Genomic DNA, 12274 nt, shown 5'->3' with positions numbered 1-12274 from the left:
GCAAAAAATATTATTAAAAATCACAAACAAGTCGTTACGACGTTTTTTCCAACTTGTGTGCCGTCGCCACATTTGATTTCTACGTTTTGCCTGCATGGATGCGTGATTGAGTTCGCATCTAAATAATATGGAAGATGCAACAACCATTTCTAAGAGGCCTATAAACAGGGTAATTCCTGGCATTTGTAGTAGCATATGAATGCATTATTTATGTTGTAAGACATGTGAAAGAAATGAATGACACAGGCTTGCACAAATTCATCATTTAAAAAAAAAAATTTCACTTTCGCTATCATTGCGACAATAGGTTACAATATGGAAAATGTTTCAAAGTTCCCTTTGAGTCTGATCGGCTCCAAAAATGTATGGGATTTCCTTAGCCTGTGCTACACCTTTCCAACAAGTTTTGTGAAAATTGTGAGCTTTTGCGATATTGTTGCCAGCCCTACCTCACCGCAGTAGGGTCAGAGAGGGTTAAAGCGGAGCTAGTACAGTAATCAAGGATCTTTGGTAGGGTGCAGTAAATGGAAGCTTTTGACGCCACTAACGAAAAGGAAAACGACCAGGTCAAACCACTCAGGGCTGCAGGCTACTCTGGAGCCATCACTAGGTCACTAATTTGTGCGTTATTTATGTTTGATTACATTTCAGATGGTGGTGGTTGTTAGTTTCCTCTAGAGTATTTTTTCTTTATTTATTTTTCTATGTCCGTATATTGGGGGGGACATTTTGGTCATATTTGAATATTGGGGGGGACACGTCCCCCTCAATGTCTATGGTGACTACGGCCCTGCTGTTAGCATTGGTTGAGTGATGAAGGCCAGTTTGATTAGGCTATTGGTGTATTTGTAGAAAACCATAAATGCTGTTACCAAGCAAATTGATATCAGCGCTGTAAATTGTATCTTTCGACTGTCATCTTCTTTTCTGACCATATAGTCTACAGCAGCTAAGTGAGTTAGCCACAACCCGTTCGCTAACGTGATGGTTTTCTAATGGAAAATATAGGCCTACCTGAAAGATAACCTGTCTATGAAGCATCCTAAACAGGCTGGGACATTTCTGCTTGCTAAATAGGTTTTCCTGCTGTTGATTCGCTCACAGTCCTTGGTGGCCCTGTCAGTGCAAGTGTTGCATTAAGTCCACAAAAAGTCTCAAGCATCTGAGCTGACGTTCATTCCCAAACACCGCTACTTCAATCCTCTATTTTCAAACATTAAGGAAGAGCATGGCTCAAAGTAGGCCTAAAGTAACTAGGGCTGAGACGACGTAATTGACTAGACATAAATTCATCAAAGTGAATCATTTGTGTCAACTCGTCACAATGTAGATTTATTAACGCACCCGTGATGATCTACATCTCCATTCAAACCAAATGTTTTAGAGCGCACTTTGAGAGACATATCCAGGGCAGGGCTGTTGCACGTGCTACAAAAATCATTCTGTGCAATGGATGATTTACCAACGTTACGTCTGATACAGTTTTATGGCTATACATGCGTGAGACTGAGACGCTTGTTTGTTTGTTTGAAGTGCGTGATTAGGTTGTGAGAGGTGAATCGGTGTGCTTTGATTCCAGCTTGGTAGTTATAGTCTATGCGATTAAAAAGCCCGTCTGTGAAGTATCCAAAAAATGATCACTTTCATTATGGCTGCTTTAGCCACAGACCTTCAGCTATGCTACCGTACAGTGGGCCCCATTTAGAAGTGGCCACTTCATTCACGCTTTCTGTGATTCATGCAGCTGGGTGAAATGTATTACAACTTTTCGCCAAGAGGTGGCAGCTTAAGTCCGCTTGATACTGTAAGCCAGATGTTTTCAACCACTGGTCCAAGGACATTGCTGGTGGTCCATGACTATGGATTCAGTAGCCTAGTTGCAATGTGGAAATCAGTATTTTTCCCAAGAACAATAACGGACGCAGCTCTCAACTTGGCCCGTTAAAATGTGAACAGTCTAGCGACGCATTTCATGAAGGCCCTTTTGGACATGTCAGTTATTTGTACCACTGGTTAGATGTAAAACTGCATTTTGTTTTAGACTATTGGTATTTAATATGTGCATTGACAATAAAGTTGAATATCATATGAACTAAAGATGACTAAAATCTTGCAAATGTAGAAGAAGAAACATTCACAAAATCCATAGCATGACCTCTCTTCTTCTAGCTGTTGAAAACTGCATGGAAATGACAGGGATTGTTTTGTTTGTAAATAAATAAATAAATAAATGTAAAACTGATACCTTGTGCTTTCCCCACATCCATAGGAGCAAATTCAGTGGTTCTAAACCAGTGGCTGGCACTAGGCTAATAAAATGAAATTGAAATAAATCAATCTGAATCTGAGCCCTCAACATAATCCTCTTCATCGTGTGGTCATTCAGTGAAGGAGGTGGAGACCTCCAGCAAGATTAAGATTAAGAAAGACTAAGATGACAATTGAGTTGTAGTATGCTACATGCGTTATAGGCTATTTGTTGGTCTTCAGAGACAGTGTGTGTATTAAACTACATAAAACATTTTTTTTAAATGTTTGGGGTGCCTTGAGATTTTTCTTTCATGTAAAGGGTGCCGCGACTGATAAAAGGTTGAGAACAGTCTAAACCATTCTTTTCTGGTTTTATAATTGAGTTTAGAGATTAGGCCTACATTGATTCAATTAGGCTACTCAAAAAATACTACGGCCGTAAGAACTCGTGTGTGACCTCAAAGGTTTATTAATGTGTCCTTTTTTTCTGCCTATACCACCCTGTCTACCTAGGCCTATTGTGACTGTGGCTGTACCCCTGTATGTTCTAGCCTATCTGATGTAATGTTGTATGTCATTTGTTCTGTGTATTTTGTGTTGTATTTGAGTAATGAACTGTACAAGTAGGCTAAATTAAAAAAGTCTCTTAAAAAAAAAGTCTCTTCATATTCTTCACTGTTTTGAATGGAAACGCTTCCAACAAGCTTGCGTATTATGTGAAAAATAGGCGCCGGTAGGCTATAGCATGCAAGCGTTCTCGGCGCGGGAGGGACAAAAAGACAAATGATCTGCACCCTCTAGTTGGGTCATCTATAGCAGTTCCGTGACCTTGGAGAGCGAAGGTTCGTTTCTCACTAGATTTGTCATCTATAAAGGTTAAAGAAAAAAAAAATTGCCGGGGTGCCCCTTACAAAAATGTGGAGAAATTTTGTGAGAGCCCTATATCCAAAATGGCTGCCGTCAGCCAAGCTGGAAATTAACTTTTTAATGGTTCTGCCCACAGTGCTGCATTACACATTGTTTCTGAGACTATTTGGGTCAAAAAATTCAAAAATGATGTAGATTTATTGATTTGACCTATTTTTGACTCTTTAAATGCCAATTTTTCAAAATCGTCATAGAACTGTAATATTACTCCAATATTATCAGACTCCATCTGAATCTGTTGAATCTTCACACTGACTCATTACATTACATTACATTACATTTAGCAGACGCTTTTTTAGCCAAAGTGCCTTACAACATGGTAAACAGTTTAAAGCTTTAGAACAATTCTCTCAACAATACTAGAACAATTTAAAATAATGTAAAAAGGTAGAGCACAATAAGAAAAAGTGCATCAGTGAGTGCTGTTTTTATACAGTCAAGTGTCAGTTCTAGTCCAGTGGTAAGTGCTAGAATTAGCTAGTTTTAAGTAGTGCTACGAGAGGAGATATTCTCTGAAGAGCTGGGTCTTCAGGAGTTTTTTAAAGATGGAGAGGGATGTCCCTGCTCTAGTAGGAACTGGTAGTGCGTTCCACCAACAAGGAACAACAAATGAAAAAAAGTTTGGATTGACCTGAGTGTACCGGTGGTAGAGCTAGACGTCTTTCGGCTGAGGAGTGCAACGGTCTGGAGTTAGCGTATGTCTGTATGAGGGCATTCAAGTAGGTGGAAGCAGAACCGGATACTACTTTGTAGGCAAGCGTTAGAGACAAATTTGATGTGGGCAGCCATAGGTTGCGGGGTAACGTGTGCCCTTTTGGGTTGGTTGTAGACCAGGCGCACCGCCGCATTCTGGATCATCTGAAGGGGTTTCACTGTGCAGGCTGGGAGACCTGTCAGGAGTGTGTTACAGTAGTCGAGTCGTGAGATGACTATCGCCTGTACCAGGAGTTGGGTAGCATCTTGAGTCAAGTAAGTCTTGATTTTCTGTATGTTGTAGAGTGCGAAACGGCTTGTTGGTTGTCGAGAACGACTCCTAAATTACTTGCAGCCCTCTCCACAGCCCTGGTAGGTGTAACAGACAGGGAGTCAATTTTAATGTTGATGCCATGGTTTAGCTGGGAGGACCAGCAGTTTGGTTTTTGAGAGGTTTAGCTGGAGGTGGTTTGCCTTCATCCATGTAGATATGTCTGAGAGGCAATCCAAGATCCATGCCGAGACCAAGGGGTCATACGGTGGAAAGGACATATAGAGCTGTGTGTCGTCTGGATAGCAGTGGTATGAGAAGCCAATGCGAACGGATAATCTGTCCCAAAGAGGTGGTGTAGATAGCAAAGAGAAGAGGGCCCATCACTGAGCCCTGGGGGACCCCTGTGGTGAGATAGTGAGGTGTGGACAGCTGTCCAAGCCATGATACGTTGAGCATTCTGTGAGGTAGGATTCAAACCAGGACAGAGCAGAACTGGAGATTCCCATGTTAGAGACAATAGAGAGAAGGATGAGGTGATTAACAGTGTCAAAGGCAGCCGTTAAGTCAAGCAGAATGAGTTCTGATGACAGAGCAGTCGCCTTGGCTTCCTTTAAGGCTTCTATTACAGACAGCAGAGCCGTTTCGGGTGAGTGGCCCCTCTTGAACCCAGATTGATTTAGATCCAGAAGGTTGTTCTGTGAGAGGAATTCTGTCATCTCACTCTCGGAGAGACTCCTCTTATCATCACTGCTACTCTCATCTGAGCAGTCATGAGGTGTGACTCAGAGTCATCATCAGGTGGGAGACGGATTGTACTCTTATTCTTCAGTTTGTGCCATTTGGAAACTCTGGCCTGGCCTGCTGAATAAGTGTACAATCCATGTCCCATCTGATGATGACTCTTTGAATCTTCATATGGAAAGGACAAACTACCTTACATATTTCTAACCTGATTCTCGCCAGATGAATTTCGTTCCGCCTAGCTCCACTCATCCATCTGGGACCAATCCATTGGAGTGTTGCTTCAGAAGGCTGGGCCTAATCAAAAAATGCTTGCATATGATTGAATAAGCCACTTGTCCGTCATCTATTGACGTGCTACTTCAACCACTCACATCGAAGCCAACCCGTGACGCTGATAACAGTCTCACAGTCGCTTCTACGCTATGTCACATCTATGAAACTCCCGCCCTGCGTCCTGATTGGCTCTACCATACAATCTCGTGCTGAAATCACTCTCAATGGAAGAGGTCCCAGATGGATGTGAGTGAAGCTAGGCGGAGCTAAGCGGAACAAAATTCATCTGGCGAGAGTCAGGTTAACATATTTCCAGCTCCATTACAACCTTCAAAAGCATCCTTCTCCCATTGGTTACGCCTGGGATCTAGTGAACGGACAGTGTCGACCAGTGCGTCACACCCCCTTGCCCCAGCAGCTCACACCTCATGAAAGCTCAGATGAGAGTAGCAGTGATGATGAGAGGAGTCAGTGTGGAGATTCAACAGATTCAGATGGAGAGTGTTTTTAGTTAATTCAATAAATAAATCATAATAAATAAATAATAAAACAATGACAGACATCTGATGACCTATGTGTATGTTGTAATTTTGCTGCCCATAACTGAACTCAGTTTGAGCAGAGCTTCCATTTGAGCCTAATATTACAACTCTATGATGATTTTGAGACATCGACATTTAAAGAGCCAAAAATTGGTGGCCATCTTGAATTTGAAGGTCAAAACTAGGTCAAATCAATAAATCTACATCATTTATGAATGTCTTGACCCAAATAGTCCCAGAAACCATGTGTTATGCAGCACTGTGGACAAAACCATTAAAAAGTTAATTTCCAGCATTGGCTTACGGCAGCCATTTTGGATATAGGGCTCTCACAAAATGTCCCCACATTTTTGTAAGGGGAAAGCTAATTTTTTTCGTTAACCTTTATAGATGACAAATCTAGTGAGAAACGAACCTTCGCTCTCCACAGTCACGGAACTGCTATAGATGACCCAACTACTCTGCATCCAACCACGAAGAGCTATCGACACTCCCACCCAGCGTTTTTTTCTGTGTTACTAATACTTACAGTTTCGTTTTCCTGGAAACGACCGCTATATCTATTCGTGAACACTCAAGGCGTCTGAAAACTCCTGGATAAACATGGGACTGCGTGAGTAGCCTTATTCTAATTCATTTTTAGTGTTTTTCAAAGGACTCATTGAAAAACTTAGGCCTAACGGACCTTTTCAATTGATTAACCAGTCTGACATTATTTACATTCTAGTGACAGCTGCAGCAGCAATTCTTGCGGGAGCAGGTAACTTTAACTTTATTTTCCTTTAATTTATGTCTTTTTGTATAGAAGCCCGTATTCACCACTTAAAAAATATGTAGGCCTATCTCATATTAGATAGGCTAAATGAGATACAAAGTCATAGGCTTAACTATGAGAAACAAAGTCGAAGATTCCGAGATTCGGAAAGTCAAAATTATTGAGATTTGCGGCCAGTGCCTAAATTAAAGGAGCACTAGAAAAACGCATCATTGCGAAAGTGAGCAACTACACTTCATAGCACCAAGCATGACAGCTCTTTTTCTGATACGTCATTCTGCTCCTTTTCCAGGGATGGATACTTTGTAGTTCTAATGCAGCTATAATGTCTATAGGGCCTACACTCGTTTGTGCTTTAGCCTACATGTCACACGCACACCAGCAGCTGCATCTGCAGAATAATATCCAGCTTCCAGATCCCTAGACCGCATATGAATGTGAGTGCCTCAAAAGTGGGGGTTGGGGGTTGGGTAAAGAATATTCTATACATTACATATTGCTATTTGTATTACAGTAAGATCATTTGGGTGTTTGCTAGCTGTATGAGTTTTCTCTTTTTCACATTTTGGTTTGGACATTGTGAGATTGTGAGAGCTTAAAGCAAAGACCAAATCTGTATCATAAGGTTATCAGACATTTTTGAAGATGGCTGGCCTATATCCAGCCCATTTTCAGAACTTAAACAGTTCAGCCCATGCCTGAGCCCTGTTACATTGCTTATTTTGTGTGCATTGATAGCTTACTCTTAAAGGCTGTCAACAAATTTAGGCCATCATAATAGCCTACTCAGATAATGGTATGGTAGCCATTGATACTTTTAGCACAGACCAGCCTTTTAGAGCCCATGTTAAGATTGTCTTTGTTGGATCAAACCATAAACTTGTTTGAGACAAACAATATTTCAGACAACATTATTCAATTCAATATACACTAGTTTGCATGTGCAAATTTGATTTCAAAACTTTTAATCTGCACTCTAGGCCATGCAGATTCTGCTGTTTAATGGGAAGTGTTCACATTAACCTACATGTTTAATGCATAACCTGGGTCAAAATGTTTAAAATGGAATATTGTTTGCATAAATTGATTTCATCATCCAGTATTCCATGAATTCCTCAATTAACTTGTTTTTAACCATTACATATCTCTATTTTCATTTTCCCATTCTTTATTTTTAGAAAAAGTAATTTATGTATCACTACCCCTTTAATGCGCAACATGGGTCAAAAACGCATTCATTTAGGAATTTATTTATTTCATCAGTCAATATTCCAGATATAAATGTAATATCTTGTTTTTGATTATTACAAATCATATTTTTTAACTTTTTCCTTTTTTACATTAACAACAACACAGTTTTTTCATTGCTTCGTCCAGTTTTCAGACATGGGTAAAAAATGACCCGCATTAATTTCCCATGCTTTTTCATACATGGCTGGTTATTCCTTTGCTATATCTAGTGAAATAATTTTTGTATCATTGAATATTGCAGTTCATTTTACAGTTGTTCAGTAAAAATATTTTTGATTACTTCAAATAATTACAAATATAGTTTTTCTATTACTAAATCAAGTTTACAGACATATGTCAAATGTGACCCCTGTGTGCACTTTTAATTAGAAGCAAAAACAAGATATATTAAAACAATTACTTTGATAAAAGTATTAGGTTGTAATCGTTTTAAACAAAAGTCCCCAAGTCCCCTCAATCTGTCAGACTTGCCAACTGCAGCTTTAAATTGGGTAGGCTATCTACAGTATTAGCTAACTTTACGTCTAAGTTAGCTCAAGTAGTGTGAAAAATTGTAAAAAAGTACACCACTAAGATTACCATTAATAACTTAGTTTGTCTTCATCCTGAGATGTCTTTATTTATTCTTCTAAGGCGGAGTGGCTGCGGCACCAATGGTAATTACAGGGATCACATTGATGTCAATCCCAGGAGTCATGGTGATGTCAACCACAGCAGTGGCAGGTGGAGGAGGTGTGGCAGCTGTGGCTTTCTTACAGTCCATAGGTAATACACTTGCATTGATAAACCACCTCGTTAATCTAGGTTGATTGATATGAAAACGTGGAGAGTTTATATGTTATATTCTTATCTTATATATTTTAAGATAAACAGAATAAATATGGATATTCAGTATGAACCGTATAGACAGATATGTACAGCATGTAGTTATGTGCAGTGTAGTAACAGTACCATTTCAGTGTAGTAACAGTAACATTATAAGAGTAGTAATAATAAGTGTATATGCAGGATGAATAGTACAAAAAGCAGTAGAATATGGCTATGTATAAGTATAGTATGTACATTTATAAATATAAATAAAACACTATGGGTCCTTCTTTAGTCTCCTTAGGAAGAAGATGAGGTGAGGCTGGTGAGCCGTCTTGATCAGGGTAGAGGTGTTGAGGGTCCAAGAGAGGTCCTTAAAATATTTGGATTCAGTAGGGTGACAGGATTCAGCCAGAAACTTGAAGCTGGTGACACACTCCACCTCAGACCCGTTGATGAGAATGGGGGTGTGTGTGTGCTAGCTTTTAACTTCCTGAAGTCCACAATGAGCTCTTTGGTCTTCTTGGTGTTAAGAGCTAGGTTGTTGTCAGTGCACCACGATGTTAGGTGCTGGACCTTCTCCCTGTAGGCCATATCATCGCTGTCGCTGATGAGACCAATCACCATAGTGTCGTCTGCAAACTTGACAATGGTGTTAAAGTCATGTACATGTGTGCAGACGTAGGTGAAGAGGCAGTAAAAGAGAGGGCTCAGCACACAGCCCTGTGGGACGCCAGTGTTCAGAGTGAGGGTTGAGGAGGTGTATTGATGCCCAGTTCACTGTGTTTGGTGATCAGTTTCCAGGGGATGATGGTGTTGAATGTTGAACTGAAGTCAATGAATCACTAATCACTAATTGTAACAAAAGTGTATGTATAACCATTTCTTTTATTAAAAAGATATTCTGTCCAAAGGAACCTGCAAACAGTGTCTTTTTGTATGCAGGTGCTCTTGGGGCCCCAGCAGCAGTGGCGGGTACCAGTGGGACATTGACCGGGCTTACTGCGTTAGGACTCACTCTGATTTAAAGGAGTAATCTGCTCTCAAGACGATGACCATCAGGAGTTTCTATTATTTTTGGTTAAAACGTCTACTTGCAGTTAATTAATACATAACCCGGGTCAAAAGTGACCCGGCCGAGTTTTCATTTTCCATACAATAAAAACATTTTAAATTCCTCAATTAACTTTCTTACCATCACACATACTTTTCCCTTTTTTCCCTTTTGAGTAACTTCATTCAACTTGAACTTTTTATATATCAAGTAATATTTGTTTGTAAGAAGGGCGAACTCTCCACATACCTAATTGGCCACATCTTCCTATGTGGCATGACACGTTCTTTGCCCAGGTCCTAAGGCTTATAATCAGGGTGTTGTGCAATTAGCAGTGATGTTCGTAGGCATCAAGAGTGGAAACATCCAGCACATTGGACAAAGGCACTATGGGCCCATGGGCTTTCTCTGTGAGCTCCACTTACATTAATATGTGTGAGTTATCACATCCATTTGGCCCACTCCACATTTTGTTTTCTTATAGTAGGCCTACAGGATAACTTTACTGAGTCGCAGAACAGCTTTTTCTATAACAACAACTTCTATAACTACCGGTAGTTCTATAGCACAATATAGCACTAGAACACAAAAGGAGTTGATAAAATGGGTCAGATGGTTCGCTACTCCCTCCCTACTCATGTATGTACACTGTATAGTGAAACCCTTTCAGGTGGCACGCCTAGTCTTCAACCAACCTAAAAGGGCGTGTTACCCCATTACTTAGCAAGTTTCACGGGCTACCTGTTGCTGCCGCCAGATAGATAGATAGATAGATAGATAGATAGATACTTTATTGATCCCCAGGGGAAATTTAAGAATTAAATTCAAATTCACGAATGCTTGACTATGAAGTAGGTTCTGCACCCACTTAAATGCCTCATACATGCATATTACCTCCCAACCGTTGCGCTCCTCCAATGAACAATGTCTGGCTCTGCTACCCAGCTCTTCTCTGCTAGCATACCAGCAACTATTTATTGCTGCACTACTTCTATGCAAGTAGTACTTACTGCTGCTCTAACATGTCCAGTGATGGTTTCCCTTTTTATAAACTGCTTTGGATAAAAAAGCTAAAAAATGTACATGTATAGAAAATAAAGGTGGCACATTAGTTCTCTGGTACAAAGGGCTGGATGTCGTCAACCTCATTGTCAATACCAATTTAACTGCACAACATCCTGATAATATGGGTGGTGTAATGGCAGACATTCAAAAAGGAGCTCGGCAATGTATTGTCATGGCACATATGAAGAAGTGCATGCATGGAGGGCACCATTGGTGCTAGAACCAGGTTCTAAGTGCAGTGGCCAGATTAGTCTGAGCAAATTAGGGTTGAAGGAAGTAAATATAGCAATGGCATATTTGGTACCATTGGAACTGTAATTTGAAGTAGATGAAGAAGATCAGTTCCCTACAACTCCAATCCTTCCAATCAATTAACCACATTATAATCAATAAGCCAAAATCATGTGTGACGAGTAGATTGCCCCATCCACACAATAAATTAAACTGTTGTTTTTAAGGGGTTGGTCTAAGGGGTGCCAAACTCGACACGCTGTATTGATAGCCTATTTCACAACTGTAGACTGATTGACCATCATTCAGCCTCACCCATTTTAGAAATTAATTTTCTTCCAGTTTGTGTTCAAACTTCCGGTCGGCTAGCTTCGTCTTTAGAAATAACAACACAAGTAAGTAGTCAATGATTATGGCAATATTTATGTTGGTGCCAGTCGAAATAACCAGTTATAGACATCAATTTACAGGTGCTGGTCATATAATTAGAATATCATCAGAAAGTTGATTTATGTCTGTAATTCCATTCAAAAAGTGAAACTTGTATATTATATTCATTCCCAAATTCAGTATCTCGGAAAATTTGAATATTACTTAAGACCAATACAAAAAAAGGTTTTTTTAAGAAATGTTGGCCAACTGAAAAGTATGAACATGACAAGTATGAGCATGTACAGCACTCAATACTTAGTTGGGGCTCCTTTTGCCTGAATTACTGCAGAAATACGGTGTGGCATGGAGTTGATCAATCTGTGGCATTGCTCAGGTGTTATGAGAGCCCAGGTTGCTCTGATAGTCCTTCAGCTCGTCTGCATTGTTGGGTCTGGCATATTGCATCTTCCTCTTCACAATACCATAGATTTTCTATGGGGTTAAGGTCAGGTGAGTTTTCTGGCCAATTAAGATCAGGGATACCAGGGTCCTTAAACCAGGTACTGGTAGTTTTGGCAATGTGTGCAGGTGCCAAGTCCTGTTGGAAAATGAAATATACATCTCCATAAAGTTGGTCACCAGCAGGAAGCATGAAGTGTTCTAAAACTTCCTGGTAGACGGCTGCGTTGACCTTGGACCTCGGAAATCACAGTGGACCAACCAGCAGATGACATGGCGCCCCAAATCATCGCTGACTGTGGAAACTTTACACTAGACTTCAAGCAACGTGGATTCAGTGCCTCTCCTCTCTTCCTCCAGACTCTGGGACCTTGATTTCCAAAGGAAATGCTAAATTTACTTTCATCAAGGAACCTAACTTTGGACCACTCAGTTGCAGTCCCGTCCTTTTTGTCTTTAGCACAGACGAGATGCTTCTGATGCCAGAGGTGGAAAGTAACGAAATACATTTACTCACGTTACTGTATTGAGTAGTTTTTCTGTGTATTTTGTATTTT

The sequence above is a fragment of the Alosa alosa genome, chromosome 16 (assembly GCF_017589495.1).
Source record: "Alosa alosa isolate M-15738 ecotype Scorff River chromosome 16, AALO_Geno_1.1, whole genome shotgun sequence".
Classification (NCBI taxonomy): domain Eukaryota; kingdom Metazoa; phylum Chordata; class Actinopteri; order Clupeiformes; family Clupeidae; genus Alosa; species Alosa alosa.
The sequence above is the reverse complement of the archived record's forward strand: the minus strand, read 5'-3'. Positions refer to the sequence as shown.